Below are 17,062 nucleotides of genomic sequence, written 5' to 3'. Positions count from 1 at the left end.
TTGGAGAAGGGTCATATTAGACCATCCTCGTCACCCTTAGGTGCCGGTTTTTTTTTTGTAGCCAAAAAGGATGGATCATTAAGACCTTGTATTGATTATCGTGCCCTCAACAAAATTACTGTTAAATATCAGTATCCGTTACCCCTGATTTCTGATCTATTCTCCAGAGTTAAAGGTGCTTGCTGGTTTACCAAGCTTGACCTCAGGGGGGCGTATAATCTTATTCGCATTAAGCATGGGGGTGAATGGAAGACGGCGTTTAATACTCTGGAGGGACATTTTGAGTACCTGGTGATGCCTTTTGGGCTCACTAATGCCCCTTCTGTCTTCCAGTGCTTCATGAATGATATTTTCCGAGATTTTGTCGATAAATTTTTGATTATCTATCTGGATGATATTTTGATCTTCTCCAAGGATTGGGATTCTCATGTGGAACATATTCGGACTGTGTTCCGGATCTTGAGGGAGAATTCCCTGTATGTCAAAGGATCTAAATGCCTTTTTGGAGTACAGAGGATTTCTTTTTTGGGATTTATTTTGTCCCCGTCAACTATTGAAATGGACCCGGCCAAGGTACAGGCCATTTACGACTGGGTTCAGCCCACTTCTTTGAAGGCCCTCCAGAAGTTTTTGGGTTTTGCTAATTTTTATTGGAAATTTATGGCAAAATTTTCTAGTATTGCCAAGCCATTGACTGATTTGACTAAGAAGGGTGCTGATGTATTAAATTGGTCTCCGGAGGCTGTTTCTTCCTTTCAGGAGCTGAAGCGAAGATTCACCTCCGCCCCGGTTTTGCGGCAACCTGATGTCTCACTTCCATTCCAGGTAGAGGTGGATGCTTCTGAGATTGGTGCAGGAGCTGTTTTATCCCAAAAGGATCCTGTAACATCTAAAATGAATCCCTGTGCTTTCTTTTCCCGAAAGTTCTCTCCATCTGAACGTAACTATGATGTGGGGAATCGGCAACTGTTGGCCATGAAATGGGCATTTGAGGAGTGGAGACATTGGTTGGAGGGAGCTAAGCATCAAGTCGTGGTCCTCACTGACCACAAGAATTTGATTTACCAAGAGTCGGCTAAGCGCTTGAACCCTACACAGGCTAGGTGGGCCTTGTTTTTTACACGTTTTGATTTTGTGGTTTCTTTTCTTCCTGGAACGAAGAATGTCAAGGCAGACGCCCTCTCTAGGAGCTTCTTTGCTGATTCTCCTGTGGTGACCAAGCCTGCTACCATCTTAGGCGAAGGGGTAGTTCTTTCTGCCATCTCGCCCGATTTGAGACGTGCTCTGGAAGAGTTCCAGGAGGACAAACCTGAGCGTTGTCCCAGTGGAAAGTTGTATGTTCCTGACCAGTGGAAGAAGAGAGTGATGTCTGAAGTTCATTGCTCTGCTTTGGCTGATCATCCAGGTATTTTTGGTACTAGAGATCTGGTGAGTCGGTTTTTTTGGTGGCCCTCCTTGTCTCGTGATGTCAGGATTTTTGTGCAGTCCTGTGGGACGTGCTCCCGGTCTAAATCATGTTCTCGCTCTAGTGGGTTGTTGATGCCTTTGCCTGTCCCCAAGAGGCCATGGACCCATATTTCAATGGATTTCATCTCTGATATGCCTGTCTCTCAAAGGATGACTGTTATTTGGGTGATTTGTGATAGGTTCTCTAAGATGGTTCATCTTGTACCACTCCCTAAGTTGCCGTCTTCCTCTGAGTTGGTGCCCCTGTTTTTACAACAGGTGGTTCGTTTGCACGGGATTCCTGAGAACATTGTATCTGACAGAATAGTCCAGTTTGTGTCTAGATTTTGGAGAACTTTCTGTTCCAGGCTGGGAATTCAGTTGTCCTTCTCCTCTGTATTTCACCCTCAGACCAATGGGCAGACAGAGAGAACAAACCAGACCTTGGAGTCATATTTGAGATGTTTTATTTCTGCTGATCAGGATGATTGGGTTTCATTTTTGCCCTTGGCCGAATTTGCTTTAAATAATAGAGCTAGTTCTGCCACTTTGATGTCACCTTTTTTTGTAACTTTGGGTTTCATCCTCGATTTTCTTCAGGGCAGGTGGAGCCTTCTGCCTGCCCAGGTGTTGACACTGTGGTGGAGAGAATGCACCAGATCTGGGACCAAGTGGTGGATAAGTTCTCTCTCTCCCAGGAAAAGGCCCAGCAGTTTTCCAACCGACATAGGACCATTGGTCCCCAGTTTAAGGTTGGTGATATGGTGTGGTTATCATCAAAAAATATTGCCATGAAGGTGGCTTCTCCTAAGTTTAAGCCTAGATTTATTGGACCTTACAAGATTGTGGAGATTATTAATCCGGTCTCTTTTCGTTTGGCTCTTCCTGTCACATTTAAAATCCATAATGTGTTCCATAAATCTTTGTTGAAGAGGTTTGTTGAACCTGTTGTTCCGGGGGTGGCACCCCCAGACCCTGTATTGGTTGAAGGTAACATGGAATATGAGGTAGAGAAAGTACTGGATTCCCGTCTGGCTAGACGGAGACTCCAGTATTTGGTTAAGTGGAAGGGTTATGGTCAGGAGGATAATTCCTGGGTCTCTGCCTCTGATATTCATGCCAAAAGATTGGTGCGTGACTTTCATCGGGCTCACCCTGATCGCCCTGGTGGCGTAGTTGAGGGTTCGGTGACCCCTCTTCAAGGGGGAGGTACTGTTGTGAGTTCATTTTCCCCTTCATTACTGAGGCCCGAGGAACTCCCTCTTCTGGTAAAGAAAGGTAGTGAGCCTGATTATCAAACACCTGAGGCTGATGATGATAACTGGCTGAGTGGAGTTACTGACTGGATATAAGGCTGCCGACGCCCTTCTGCCCTGCGGGTGATTTCTCTGTGGGCTCCTTGGAGACCAGTCTGAATTCCTGCTCCTCTAAAGCTAAGTTTGCTGCTCGGCCTTTTGCTTTGTGCTTTGACTTTGTTTTGCTTTGTTTTTCTGGATTTCTGCCTTTCCCTGCTGGGGTGTGCTGAATTCCTTTAGCTCTGTCTTCTGAAAATACCTGAGTGCTGATTTAGTTTTTGAAGCCTAGCTGCTTCAGGGCCTTTTTCATATCAGCTTGTTGGCTTATGTCTTTGATAGGGTTTTGGCAGATTGCAGACAGCAGCCTTCCTGTCTTTTCCTATCTAGGTAGTTTTGGGGCCCCGTCTTTGCTCAGTCTATCTTTCTGTCTGTGTTAGTGTTTTCATCTTGCTTCACCGTCATTATATGTTGGGGGATGCCTATTGCTTTGGGGTCTGCTTTGGGGCAGTTTAGAGTTCCCCTTTCTTTCTTTAGGCCTATTTAATTCTCCGGCTGTGATCGAGGGGTCTAGGGCATCGTAGAAACCTCCCACGGCTACTGCTAGTTGTGTTGATAGGTTCAGGGGTCTGCAATCTGATAGTTGCCAACTTCTCTGGTTTTCTGGACTTAGCTTGTATTTCTGTTTTTGCCTCCTACGGTGACTCATTCATAACAGGAGGCAGCATAGTGCGGAGGCGGTATAGTGTAGTGGAGGCATAGTGTAGGGGCAGCATAGTATGGAGGCGGTATAGTGTAGTGGAGGCATAGTGTAGTGGAGGCATAGTATGGAGGCGGTATAGTGTAGTGGAGGCATAGTGTAGGGGCAGCATAGTACGGAGGCGGTATAGTGTAGTGGAGGCATAGTGTAGGGGCAGCATAGTACGGAGGCGGTATAGTGTAGTGGAGGCATAGTGTAGGGGCAGCATAGTATGGAGGCGTTATAGTGTAGTGGAGGCATAGTGTAGGGGCAGCATAGTACGGAGGCGGTATAGTGTAGTGGAGGCATAGTGTAGAGGCAGCATAGTATGGAGGCGGTATAGTGTAGTGGAGGCATAGTGTAGGGGCAGCATAATACGGAGGCGGTATAGAGTAGTGGAGGCATAGTGTAGGGGCAGCATAGTACGGAGGCCATATAGTGTAGTGGAGGCATAGTGTAGGGGCAGCATAGTACGGAGGCCATTTAGTGTAGTGGAGGTATAGTGTAGGGGCAGCATAGTATGGAGGCGGTATAGTGTAGTGGAGGCATAGTGTAGAGGCAGCATAGTATGGAGGTGGTATAGTGTAGTGGAGGCATAGTGTAGGGGCAGCATAGTATGGAGGCAGCATAGTATGGAGGCGGTATAGTGTAGTGGAGGCATAGTGTAGGGGCAGCATAGTATGGAGGCGGTATAGTGTAATGGAGGCATAGTGTAGAGGCAGCATAGTATGGAGGTGGTATAGTGTAGTGGAGGCATAGTGTAGAGGCAGAATAGTATGGAGGCGGTATAGTGTAGTGGAGGCGGCATAGTGTAGAGGCAGCATAGTACGGAGGCGGTATAGTGTAGTGGAGGCATAGTTTAGGGGCAGCATAGTACGGAGGCGGTATAGTGTAGTGGAGGCGGTATAGTGTAGAGGCAGCATAGTACGGAGGCGATATAGTGTAGTGGAGGCATAGTGTAGGGGCAGCATAGTATGGAGGCGGTATAGTGTAGTGGAGGCATAGTGTAGAGGCAGCATAGTATGGAGGCGGTATAGTGTAGTGGAGGCATAGTGTAGGGGCAGCAGAGTATGGAGGCGGTATAGTGTAGGGGCAGCAGAGTATGGAGGCGGTATAGTGTAGTGGAGGCATAGTGTAGGGGCAGCATAGTATGGAGGCAGCATAGTATGGAGGCGGTATAGTGTAGTGGAGGCATAGTGTAGGGGCAGCATAGTATGGAGGCGGTATAGTGTAGTGGAGGCGGCATAGTGTAGAGGCAGCATAGTACGGAGGCGGTATAGTGTAGTGGAGGCATAGTGTAGGGGCAGCATAGTACGGAGGCGGTATAGTGTAGTGGAGGCGGTATAGTGTAGAGGCAGCATAGTATGGAGGCGGTATAGTGTCGTGGAGGCATAGTGTAGAGGCAGCATAGTACAGAGGCGGTATAGTGTAGTGGAGGCATAGTGTAGGGGCAGCATAGTACAAAGGCGGTATAGTGTAGTGGAGGCATAGTGTAGAGGCAGCATAGTATGGAGGCGGTATAGTGTAGTGGAGGCATAGTGTAGAGGCAGCATAGTACAGAGGCGGTATAGTGTAGTGGAGGCATAGTGTAGGGGCAGCATAGTACGGAGGCGGTATAGTGTAGTGGAGGCGGTATAGTGTAGAGGCAGCATAGTATGGAGGCGGTAAAGTGTAGTGGAGGCATAGTGTAGGGGCAGCATAGTATGGAGGCGGTAAAGTGTAGTGGAGGCATAGTGTAGAGGCAGCATAGTATGGAGGCGGTATAGTGTAGTGGAGGCGGCATAGTGTAGAGGCAGCATAGTACGGAGGCGGTATAGTGTAGTGGAGGCATAGTGTAGGGGCAGCATAGTACGGAGGCGGTATAGTGTAGTGGAGGCGGTATAGTGTAGAGGCAGCATAGTACGGAGGCGATATAGTGTAGTGGAGGCATAGTGTAGGGGCAGCATAGTATGGAGGCGGTATAGTGTAGTGGAGGCATAGTGTAGAGGCAGCATAGTATGGAGACGGTATAGTGTAGTGGAGGCATAGTGTAGGGGCAGCAGAGTATGGAGGCGGTATAGTGTAGGGGCAGCAGAGTATGGAGGCGGTATAGTGTAGTGGAGGCATAGTGTAGGGGCAGCATAGTATGGAGGCAGCATAGTATGGAGGCGGTATAGTGTAGTGGAGGCATAGTGTAGGGGCAGCATAGTATGGAGGCGGTATAGTGTAGTGGAGGCGGCATAGTGTAGAGGCAGCATAGTACGGAGGCGGTATAGTGTAGTGGAGGCATAGTGTAGGGGCAGCATAGTACGGAGGCGGTATAGTGTAGTGGAGGCGGTATAGTGTAGAGGCAGCATAGTATGGAGGCGGTATAGTGTAGTGGAGGCATAGTGTAGGGGCAGCATAGTACGGAGGCGGTATAGTGTAGTGGAGGCATAGTGTAGGGGCAGCATAGTATGGAGGCGGTATAGTGTAGTGGAGGCATAGTGTGAGGCAGCATAGTACGGAGGTGGTATAGTGTAGTGGAGGCATAGTGTAGTGGAGGCATAGTGTAGGGGCAGCATAGTACGGAGGCGGTATAGTGTAGTGGAGGCATAGTGTAGGGGCAGCATAGTACGGAGGCGGTATAGTGTAGTGGAGGCATAGTGTAGGGGCAGCATAGTACGGAGGCGGTATAGTGTAGTGGAGGCATAGTGTAGGGGCAGCATAGTATGGAGGCGGTATAGTGTAGTGGAGGCATAGTGTGAGGCAGCATAGTACGGAGGTGGTATAGTGTAGTGGAGGCATAGTGTAGGGGCAGCATAGTACGGAGGCGGTATAGTGTAGTGGAGGCATAGTGTAGGGGCAGCATAGTACGGAGGCGGTATAGTGTAGTGGAGGCATAGTGTAGGGGCAGCATAGTACGGAGGCGGTATAGTGTAGTGGAGGCATAGTGTAGGGGCAGCATAGTACGGAGGCGGTATAGTGTAGTGGAGGCATAGTGTAGGGGCAGCATAGTATGGAGGCGGTATAGTGTAGTGGAGGCATAGTGTGAGGCAGCATAGTACGGAGGTGGTATAGTGTAGTGGAGGCATAGTGTAGTGGAGGCATAGTGTAGGGGCAGCATAGTACGGAGGCGGTATAGTGTAGTGGAGGCATAGTGTAGGGGCAGCATAGTACGGAGGCGGTATAGTGTAGTGGAGGCATAGTGTGAGGCAGCATAGTACGGAGGTGGTATAGTGTAGTGGAGGCATAGTGTAGTGGAGGCATAGTGTAGGGGCAGCATAGTACGGAGGCGGTATAGTGTAGTGGAGGCATAGTGTAGGGGCAGCATAGTACGGAGGCGGTATAGTGTAGTGGAGGCATAGTGTAGGGGCAGCATAGTATGGAGGCGGTATAGTGTAGTGGAGGCATAGTGTGAGGCAGCATAGTACGGAGGTGGTATAGTGTAGTGGAGGCATAGTGTAGTGGAGGCATAGTGTAGGGGCAGCATAGTACGGAGGCGGTATAGTGTAGTGGAGGCATAGTGTAGTGGAGGCATAGTGTGAGGCAGCATAGTACGGAGGTGGTATAGTGTAGTGGAGGCATAGTGTAGTGGAGGCATAGTGTAGGGGCAGCATAGTACGAAGGCGGTATAGTGTAGTGGAGGCATAGTGTAGGGGCAGCATAGTACGGAGGCGGTATAGTGTAGTGGAGGCATAGTGTAGAGGCAGCATAGTATGGAGGCGGTATAGTGTAGTGGAGGCATAGTGTAGGGGCAGCATAGTATGGAGGCGGTATAGTGTAGTGGAGGCATAGTGTGAGGCAGCATAGTACGGAGGTGGTATAGTGTAGTGGAGGCATAGTGTAGTGGAGGCATAGTGTAGGGGCAGCATAGTACGGAGGCGGTATAGTGTAGTGGAGGCATAGTGTAGGGGCAGCATAGTACGGAGGCGGTATAGTGTAGTGGAGGCATAGTGTAGGGGCAGCATAGTACGGAGGCGGTATAGTGTAGTGGAGGCATAGTGTAGGGGCAGCATAGTATGGAGGCGGTATAGTGTAGTGGAGGCATAGTGTGAGGCAGCATAGTACGGAGGTGGTATAGTGTAGTGGAGGCATAGTGTAGTGGAGGCATAGTGTAGGGGCAGCATAGTACGGAGGCGGTATAGTGTAGTGGAGGCATAGTGTAGGGGCAGCATAGTACGGAGGCGGTATAGTGTAGTGGAGGCATAGTGTAGGGGCAGCATAGTACGGAGGCGGTATAGTGTAGTGGAGGCATAGTGTAGGGGCAGCATAGTACGGAGGCGGTATAGTGTAGTGGAGGCATAGTGTAGGGGCAGCATAGTATGGAGGCGGTATAGTGTAGTGGAGGCATAGTGTGAGGCAGCATAGTACGGAGGTGGTATAGTGTAGTGGAGGCATAGTGTAGTGGAGGCATAGTGTAGGGGCAGCATAGTACGGAGGCGGTATAGTGTAGTGGAGGCATAGTGTAGGGGCAGCATAGTACGGAGGCGGTATAGTGTAGTGGAGGCATAGTGTGAGGCAGCATAGTACGGAGGTGGTATAGTGTAGTGGAGGCATAGTGTAGTGGAGGCATAGTGTAGGGGCAGCATAGTACGGAGGCGGTATAGTGTAGTGGAGGCATAGTGTAGGGGCAGCATAGTACGGAGGCGGTATAGTGTAGTGGAGGCATAGTGTAGGGGCAGCATAGTATGGAGGCGGTATAGTGTAGTGGAGGCATAGTGTGAGGCAGCATAGTACGGAGGTGGTATAGTGTAGTGGAGGCATAGTGTAGTGGAGGCATAGTGTAGGGGCAGCATAGTACGGAGGCGGTATAGTGTAGTGGAGGCATAGTGTAGTGGAGGCATAGTGTGAGGCAGCATAGTACGGAGGTGGTATAGTGTAGTGGAGGCATAGTGTAGTGGAGGCATAGTGTAGGGGCAGCATAGTACGGAGGTGGTATAGTGTAGTGGAGGCATAGTGTGAGGCAGCAGAGTATGGAGGCGGTACAGTGTAGTGGAGGCATAGTGTGAGGCAGCAGAGTATGGAGGCGGTATAGTGTAGTGAAGGCATAGTGTAGGGGCAGCATAGTACGGAGGCGGTATAGTGTAGTGGAGGCATAGTGTAGGGGCAGCATAGTACGGAGGCGGTATAGTGTAGTGGAGGCATAGTGTAGGGGCAGCATAGTACGGAGGCGGTATAGTGTAGTGGAGGCATAGTGTGAGGCAGCAGAGTATGGAGGCGGTACAGTGTAGTGGAGGCATAGTGTGAGGCAGCAGAGTATGGAGGCGGTATAGTGTAGTGAAGGCATAGTGTAGGGGCAGCATAGTACGGAGGCGGTATAGTGTAGTGGAGGCATAGTGTAGGGGCAGCATAGTACGGAGGCGGTATAGTGTAGTGGAGGCATAGTGTAGGGGCAGCATAGTATGGAGGCGGTATAGTGTAGTGGAGGCATAGTGTGAGGCAGCATAGTACGGAGGTGGTATAGTGTAGTGGAGGCATAGTGTAGGGGCAGCATAGTACGGAGGCGGTATAGTGTAGTGGAGGCATAGTGTAGGGGCAGCATAGTACGGAGGCGGTATAGTGTAGTGGAGGCATAGTGTGAGGCAGCATAGTACGGAGGTGGTATAGTGTAGTGGAGGCATAGTGTAGTGGAGGCATAGTGTAGGGGCAGCATAGTACGGAGGCGGTATAGTGTAGTGGAGGCATAGTGTGAGGCAGCATAGTACGGAGGTGGTATAGTGTAGTGGAGGCATAGTGTAGTGGAGGCATAGTGTAGGGGCAGCATAGTACGGAGGCGGTATAGTGTAGTGGAGGCATAGTGTAGGGGCAGCATAGTACGGAGGCGGTATAGTGTAGTGGAGGCATAGTGTGAGGCAGCATAGTACGGAGGTGGTATAGTGTAGTGGAGGCATAGTGTAGTGGAGGCATAGTGTAGGGGCAGCATAGTACGGAGGCGGTATAGTGTAGTGGAGGCATAGTGTAGGGGCAGCATAGTACGGAGGCGGTATAGTGTAGTGGAGGCATAGTGTAGGGGCAGCATAGTATGGAGGCGGTATAGTGTAGTGGAGGCATAGTGTGAGGCAGCATAGTACGGAGGTGGTATAGTGTAGTGGAGGCATAGTGTAGTGGAGGCATAGTGTAGGGGCAGCATAGTACGGAGGCGGTATAGTGTAGTGGAGGCATAGTGTAGTGGAGGCATAGTGTGAGGCAGCATAGTACGGAGGTGGTATAGTGTAGTGGAGGCATAGTGTAGTGGAGGCATAGTGTAGGGGCAGCATAGTACGAAGGCGGTATAGTGTAGTGGAGGCATAGTGTAGGGGCAGCATAGTACGGAGGCGGTATAGTGTAGTGGAGGCATAGTGTAGAGGCAGCATAGTATGGAGGCGGTATAGTGTAGTGGAGGCATAGTGTAGGGGCAGCATAGTATGGAGGCGGTATAGTGTAGTGGAGGCATAGTGTGAGGCAGCATAGTACGGAGGTGGTATAGTGTAGTGGAGGCATAGTGTAGGGGCAGCATAGCACGGAGGCGGTATAGTGTAGTGGAGGCATAGTGTAGGGGCAGCATAGTACGGAGGCGGTATAGTGTAGTGGAGGCATAGTGTAGGGGCAGCATAGTACGGAGGCGGTATAGTGTAGTGGAGGCATAGTGTAGGGGCAGCATAGTATGGAGGCGGTATAGTGTAGTGGAGGCATAGTGTGAGGCAGCATAGTACGGAGGTGGTATAGTGTAGTGGAGGCATAGTGTAGTGGAGGCATAGTGTAGGGGCAGCATAGTACGGAGGCGGTATAGTGTAGTGGAGGCATAGTGTAGGGGCAGCATAGTACGGAGGCGGTATAGTGTAGTGGAGGCATAGTGTAGGGGCAGCATAGTACGGAGGCGGTATAGTGTAGTGGAGGCATAGTGTAGGGGCAGCATAGTACGGAGGCGGTATAGTGTAGTGGAGGCATAGTGTAGGGGCAGCATAGTATGGAGGCGGTATAGTGTAGTGGAGGCATAGTGTGAGGCAGCATAGTACGGAGGTGGTATAGTGTAGTGGAGGCATAGTGTAGTGGAGGCATAGTGTAGGGGCAGCATAGTACGGAGGCGGTATAGTGTAGTGGAGGCATAGTGTAGGGGCAGCATAGTACGGAGGCGGTATAGTGTAGTGGAGGCATAGTGTGAGGCAGCATAGTACGGAGGTGGTATAGTGTAGTGGAGGCATAGTGTAGTGGAGGCATAGTGTAGGGGCAGCATAGTACGGAGGCGGTATAGTGTAGTGGAGGCATAGTGTAGGGGCAGCATAGTACGGAGGCGGTATAGTGTAGTGGAGGCATAGTGTAGGGGCAGCATAGTATGGAGGCGGTATAGTGTAGTGGAGGCATAGTGTGAGGCAGCATAGTACGGAGGTGGTATAGTGTAGTGGAGGCATAGTGTAGTGGAGGCATAGTGTAGGGGCAGCATAGTACGGAGGCGGTATAGTGTAGTGGAGGCATAGTGTAGTGGAGGCATAGTGTGAGGCAGCATAGTACGGAGGTGGTATAGTGTAGTGGAGGCATAGTGTAGTGGAGGCATAGTGTAGGGGCAGCATAGTACGGAGGCGGTATAGTGTAGTGGAGGCATAGTGTGAGGCAGCAGAGTATGGAGGCGGTACAGTGTAGTGGAGGCATAGTGTGAGGCAGCAGAGTATGGAGGCGGTATAGTGTAGTGAAGGCATAGTGTAGGGGCAGCATAGTACGGAGGCGGTATAGTGTAGTGGAGGCATAGTGTAGGGGCAGCATAGTACGGAGGCGGTATAGTGTAGTGGAGGCATAGTGTAGGGGCAGCATAGTACGGAGGCGGTATAGTGTAGTGGAGGCATAGTGTGAGGCAGCAGAGTATGGAGGCGGTACAGTGTAGTGGAGGCATAGTGTGAGGCAGCAGAGTATGGAGGCGGTATAGTGTAGTGAAGGCATAGTGTAGGGGCAGCATAGTACGGAGGCGGTATAGTGTAGTGGAGGCATAGTGTAGGGGCAGCATAGTACGGAGGCGGTATAGTGTAGTGGAGGCATAGTGTGAGGCAGCATAGTACGGAGGTGGTATAGTGTAGTGGAGGCATAGTGTAGGGGCAGCATAGTACGGAGGCGGTATAGTGTAGTGGAGGCATAGTGTAGGGGCAGCATAGTACGGAGGCGGTATAGTGTAGTGGAGGCATAGTGTAGGGGCAGCATAGTACGGAGGCGGTATAGTGTAGTGGAGGCATAGTGTAGGGGCAGCATAGTATGGAGGCGGTATAGTGTAGTGGAGGCATAGTGTAGGGGCAGCATAGTATGGAGGCGGTATAGTGTAGTGGAGGCATAGTGTGAGGCAGCATAGTACGGAGGTGGTATAGTGTAGTGGAGGCATAGTGTAGTGGAGGCATAGTGTAGGGGCAGCATAGTACGGAGGCGGTATAGTGTAGTGGAGGCATAGTGTAGGGGCAGCATAGTACGGAGGCGGTATAGTGTAGTGGAGGCATAGTGTAGGGGCAGCATAGTACAGAGGCGGTATAGTGTAGTGGAGGCATAGTGTGAGGCAGCAGAGTACGGAGGCGGTATAGTGTAGTGGAGGCATAGTGTGAGGCAGCATAGTACGGAGGTGGTATAGTGTAGTGGAGGCATAGTGTAGGGGCAGCATAGTACGGAGGCGGTATAGTGTAGTGGAGGCATAGTGTAGGGGCAGCATAGTACGGAGGCGGTATAGTGTAGTGGAGGCATAGTGTAGGGGCAGCATAGTACGGAGGCGGTATAGTGTAGTGGAGGCATAGTGTAGGGGCAGCATAGTATGGAGGCGGTATAGTGTAGTGGAGGCATAGTGTAGGGGCAGCATAGTATGGAGGCGGTATAGTGTAGTGGAGGCATAGTGTGAGGCAGCATAGTACGGAGGTGGTATAGTGTAGTGGAGGCATAGTGTAGTGGAGGCATAGTGTAGGGGCAGCATAGTACGGAGGCGGTATAGTGTAGTGGAGGCATAGTGTAGGGGCAGCATAGTACGGAGGCGGTATAGTGTAGTGGAGGCATAGTGTAGGGGCAGCATAGTACGGAGGCGGTATAGTGTAGTGGAGGCATAGTGTAGGGGCAGCATAGTACAGAGGCGGTATAGTGTAGTGGAGGCATAGTGTGAGGCAGCAGAGTACGGAGGCGGTATAGTGTAGTGGAGGCATAGTGTGAGGCAGCATAGTACGGAGGTGGTATAGTGTAGTGGAGGCATAGTGTGAGGCAGCATAGTACGGAGGCGGTATAGTGTAGTGGAGGCATAGTGTAGGGGCAGCAGAGTACGGAGGCGGTATAGTGTAGTGGAGGCATAGTGTGAGGCAGCATAGTATATAGGTGGAGAGCGGAACCTCCCGGTGCCTGCAATCCCTCCATAGGAAACGATACTCTGTATGGGTGGAATAAGCAGTGCTAGCAGAGGCTCCAGGAGCCGCACGAGTTATCCAGAGCTGCAGATTGTGTGAACGCTCCCAATACCCCAACACGCCACTGCAGCCTGACAGACTGAGCACTCAGCACACTGCCCGCTGCTCGCTTCCGTCCGGCTGCTGTAGGCTCCGCCCCTTGTAGTGACAGCCACGGATCTCGTGCAGCTCCCGCCCTGTGTGCACATGGTGTTAGTGTGTCCCCGGGAAACAGGAAGACTGGCAGGTAATGTCACCTCGCTGCCTGCAGTTGCTCATGGCACAGTGACATGCACACATTGCCGGGCGTACAGAGCAGAGCTGCCTCCTCAGTGTGACGGGCGCTGTGCCTCACTGCACAGACAGACATGGCAGCAGTGGCTCCCGGTGTCATGTGCAGAGTCCACAGCTCTGGTGTGACTGTAGGACATCCTCAGGCATTTACCTCAGAGCGTCAGTGACATGTGGCGCACGGTATAGGACAGGTGTACGGATCGCCAGACTCACTAACGTCCCCACATAGTTTGTCGCCGTATGAACCGAAACGTTACTCTCGCGCAGGGGCGGCCTTACTCTCTCGCGCAGGGGCGGCCTTACTCTCCCGCAGGGGCAGTCTCTCGCGCAGGGGCGGCCTTACTCTCCCGCAGGGGCAGTCTCTCCCGCAGGGGTGGCTTTACTCTCCCACGGGGGCGGCCTTACTCTCCCGCAGGGGCAGTCTCTCCCGCAGGGGCGGCTTTACTCTCCCACGGGGGCGGCCTTACTCTCCCGCAGGGGCAGTCTCTCACGCAGGGGCGGCCTTACTCTCGCGCAGGGGCAGCCTTACTCTCCCGCAGGTGCAGTCTCTCGCGCAGGGGCGGCCTTACTCTCTCCCGCAGGGGCGGCCTTATTCTCCCGCAGGGGCGGCCTTACTCTCCCGCAGGGGCAGTCTCTCCCGCAGGGGCGGCTTTACTCTCCCACGGGGGCGGCCTTACTCTCCCGCAGGGGCAGTCTCTCCCGCAGGGGCGGCTTTACTCTCCCACGGGGGCGGCCTTACTCTCTCGCAGGGGCAGTCTCTCCCGCAGGGGCGGCTTTACTCTCCCACGGGGGCGGCCTTACTCTCCCGCAGGGGCAGTCTGTCACGCAGGGGCGGCTTTACTCTCCCACGGGGGCGGCCTTACTCTCGCGCAGGGGCAGCCTTACTCTCCCGCAGGTGCAGTCTCTCGCGCAGGGGCGGCCTTACTCTCCCGCAGGGGCAGTCTCTCCCGCAGGGGCGGCCTTACTCTCCCGCAGGAGCAGTCTCTCGCGCAGGGGCGGCCTTACTCTCCCACGGGGGCGGCCTTACTCTCGCGCAGGGGCAGCCTTACTCTCCCGCAGGTGCAGTCTCTCACACAGGGGCGGCCTTACTCTCCCGCAGGGGCGGCCTTACTCTCCCGCAGGGGCAGTCTCTCGCGCAGGGGCGGCCTTACTCTCCCACGGGGGCGGCCTTACTCTCCCGCAGGTGCAGTCTCTCGTGCAGGGGCGGCCTTACTCTCTCACAGGGGCAGTCTCGCGCAGGGGCGGCCTTACTCTCCCGCAGGCGCAGCCTTACTCTCCTGCGGGGGCGGCCTTACTCTTGCGCAGGGGCGGCCTTACTCTCCCGCAGGGGCGGCCTTACTCTCTCACAGGGGCAGCCTTACTCTCCCGCAGGGGCGGCCTTACTCTCGCGCAGGGGCAGCCTTACTCTTGCAGGGGCGGCCTTACTCTCGTGTAGGGGCAGCCTTAGGCCGGGGTCACACTAGAGAGGAATATGGCCGAGTCAGAGGCGCTAAAAGCACGCATTACACACGGACAAATGATTCTCTATGGGGCAGCTCCCATCAGCCGTATATTTCTCATCTGTATTCTATGGTCCGTGCCAATCGCAGCATGCTGCGATTGTCAGCGTACTACGCCTGTAGTACAAGTACGCCAATGCAAGTCTATGGGTGCGCTAAAAATACGCATTACACACGGACCACACATGTGACTTGCGAGAAATACGCACCCGGTGTCTTTTCGAAAAGCCGGCAATTCAGTGTGCGATACAGTAAAATCACACTGACAGGTTTTATAACACAAACGAAAGAACAGACATAGACACATAGAATATATATATATATATATATATATATATATATATACATGTCATTGAGACACATATATATATATATATTTCACAGAGTTCTTCATAGCAGAATAGCCACTAATTCAATTGCCGGCTTTTGTGAAATCATTCCCCAACCCGACATGAAATGACACATGGTTTACATACAGTAAACCATTTCATTTCATGTTTTTTTTTATGTCTTTCATTAGTAATTAGATGAGGCTTGATGTTTAAAATTTGGGAGGTGTAGGTGTTAATTTAAGGGGTTAATTCATTGTTAAAAAATGTGTGGGCTCCCGCATTGACAAATTACCGCGGAAGCCCACACATTTTTTTACAATGAATTAACCCCTTAAATTAACACCTACACCTCCCAAATTTTAGACAGCAACCCTCATCTAATTACTAATGAAAGACATACAAAACAAAACATGAAATGAAATGGTTTACTGTATGTAAACCATGTGTCATTTCATGTCGGGTTGGGGAATGATTTGACAAAAGCCGGCAATTGAATTAGCGGCTATTCTGCTATGAAGAACTCTGTGAAATATAAATATATATATATATATATGTGTCTCAATGACGTGTGTGTGTATATATATATATATATATATATATATATACATATATATGCTATGTGTCTATATCTATTCTTTCGTTTGTGTTATAAAACCTGTCATAGGGTTCCATTATATGTCCATTTTGCAAGCCGGCGAGAAAATCTCAGCATACGGATTGCATACGGATTACATACGGATGCTTACATGCGCAAAATACGCGACCGCACCTTGCTTACGGATGACATACGGAGCACTGTTTAGGGGTCATTCATCCGTATTACGCCTGTAAACTATGGACCGTATTTTGCATCGGTTAGTGTGACCCCGGCCTTACTCTCGCGCAGGGGCGGCCTTATGGTGGTTTCTTATTTCAATAAACCTATTTTCGGCTACACATAAATTGTTGTTGTATTCCTATAGTATTTTTTGAAGAGGGAGGGCATGGGATAAAGACGCAGTCCCATCGTTACTATGTGTATGGTTTGAAACACTAATAAAACCTCTTTTTGAAAACTTTTTATTTTACTGTAAACCCTTTTTTTCTTTCCAATAAACTTTGACTGTTTTTCTTTTCTGTCGACCTTGGGGATGTCACAATGCAGTTACATGACCGTGGCCATGAGGCTGGGGCTATGCGTGACTTCAGCCACTAAACAGGCCCAGAGTTTGCTGTACTCCACTGATGCGTTGCTACCTGAGGCAGACGAATAGGGCGGCATTGCAGCCTGCAATGCTCCCCAGCAAGCAAGTCGGAACTAGTTTGATTCTTTGCACCTTGCGTGAGGCTGTTATGGTACCTTGCTGCAGCGACATAGCCTGTGTCGTAGTGTAACCCCAACCTAATGCATTGGGATATTCAGTGTACTGAAACGTCTTTACCTGTTAGGCCTCATCCACCTGTCTGTGTTGCACATACTTGTTCTATCCGTTTTTTCATGGATACAACACATACCCATTATAATCTATGGTACTGTTCACATTTCAGTGTTTTTCACGGAATGTGTGTCCATGCAAAACATATGAAGACACCCTTTTTTCCGGCAGCATGAATGGAAAGTGCCAAATATAAGCCTATGAGTCCATAAAAAACAGGTACAGCACTCGGATAGGATATGTATGTTATCTATGTTTAACACTGCAAGGTATAGGAGAAGATTTGACATTTACCCATCCGTGAAAAACACTCATGACTCCCGATAAAAACGGACACATGGATGACACCGATACCATTTTTTCATGTACTCGTTTAAACACTGATGTGTACTTAAAGCCCGAATAATGATCTGCCAGGAAAACCTTTAGGCCGTGCCACATGCAGTAAAGGCAGGCTTAGGGTTTTTATTTTCAAATATTTTTTATTGAACTTTTGATTATTAATAATAGGAAAGGAGGGGAAGGGATAGGGAGGAAGGAAAGGGGAAAATTTATAAAATTTAGAGAACCCATTGACATGGATTAATTGTAACAAAAATGTGTAAGTGTAAAATGCAAAAAATAGAGTACATAGAAATCACTTACAATTATGTAATAGTAACACAGTACACAGTAAAATAATATAGTCTATCTAACTTTACAAAGTCAAACTA

At 50.6% G+C, this 17,062-nt stretch overlaps 1 protein-coding gene across 5 annotated transcripts in view; it reads left to right on the top strand.

Annotated features, from left to right (window-relative positions):
* Positions 1–12,896: 12,896 nt before the first annotated feature.
* Positions 12,897–17,062, top strand: part of IMMP2L (inner mitochondrial membrane peptidase subunit 2) — a 1,728,396-nt gene continuing 1,724,230 nt past the window's right edge. For 2 of the 5 annotated variants that reach the window (XM_073573292.1, XM_073573293.1), the window contains exon 1: positions 12,905–13,056. The gene's annotated coding sequence lies outside the window, so the exon portion shown is untranslated. Of the gene's footprint in view, positions 13,057–17,062 lie in introns of all 5 variants that reach the window. The other 3 variants (XM_073573288.1, XM_073573289.1, XM_073573291.1) reach the window with 3 other exon arrangements.

This window comes from Dendrobates tinctorius, unplaced genomic scaffold (assembly GCF_039654945.1).
Source record: "Dendrobates tinctorius isolate UK_male_01 unplaced genomic scaffold, ASM3965494v1 ptg000035l, whole genome shotgun sequence".
Taxonomy (NCBI): domain Eukaryota; kingdom Metazoa; phylum Chordata; class Amphibia; order Anura; family Dendrobatidae; genus Dendrobates; species Dendrobates tinctorius.
This window is presented reverse-complemented; position numbering and strand designations above follow the sequence as displayed.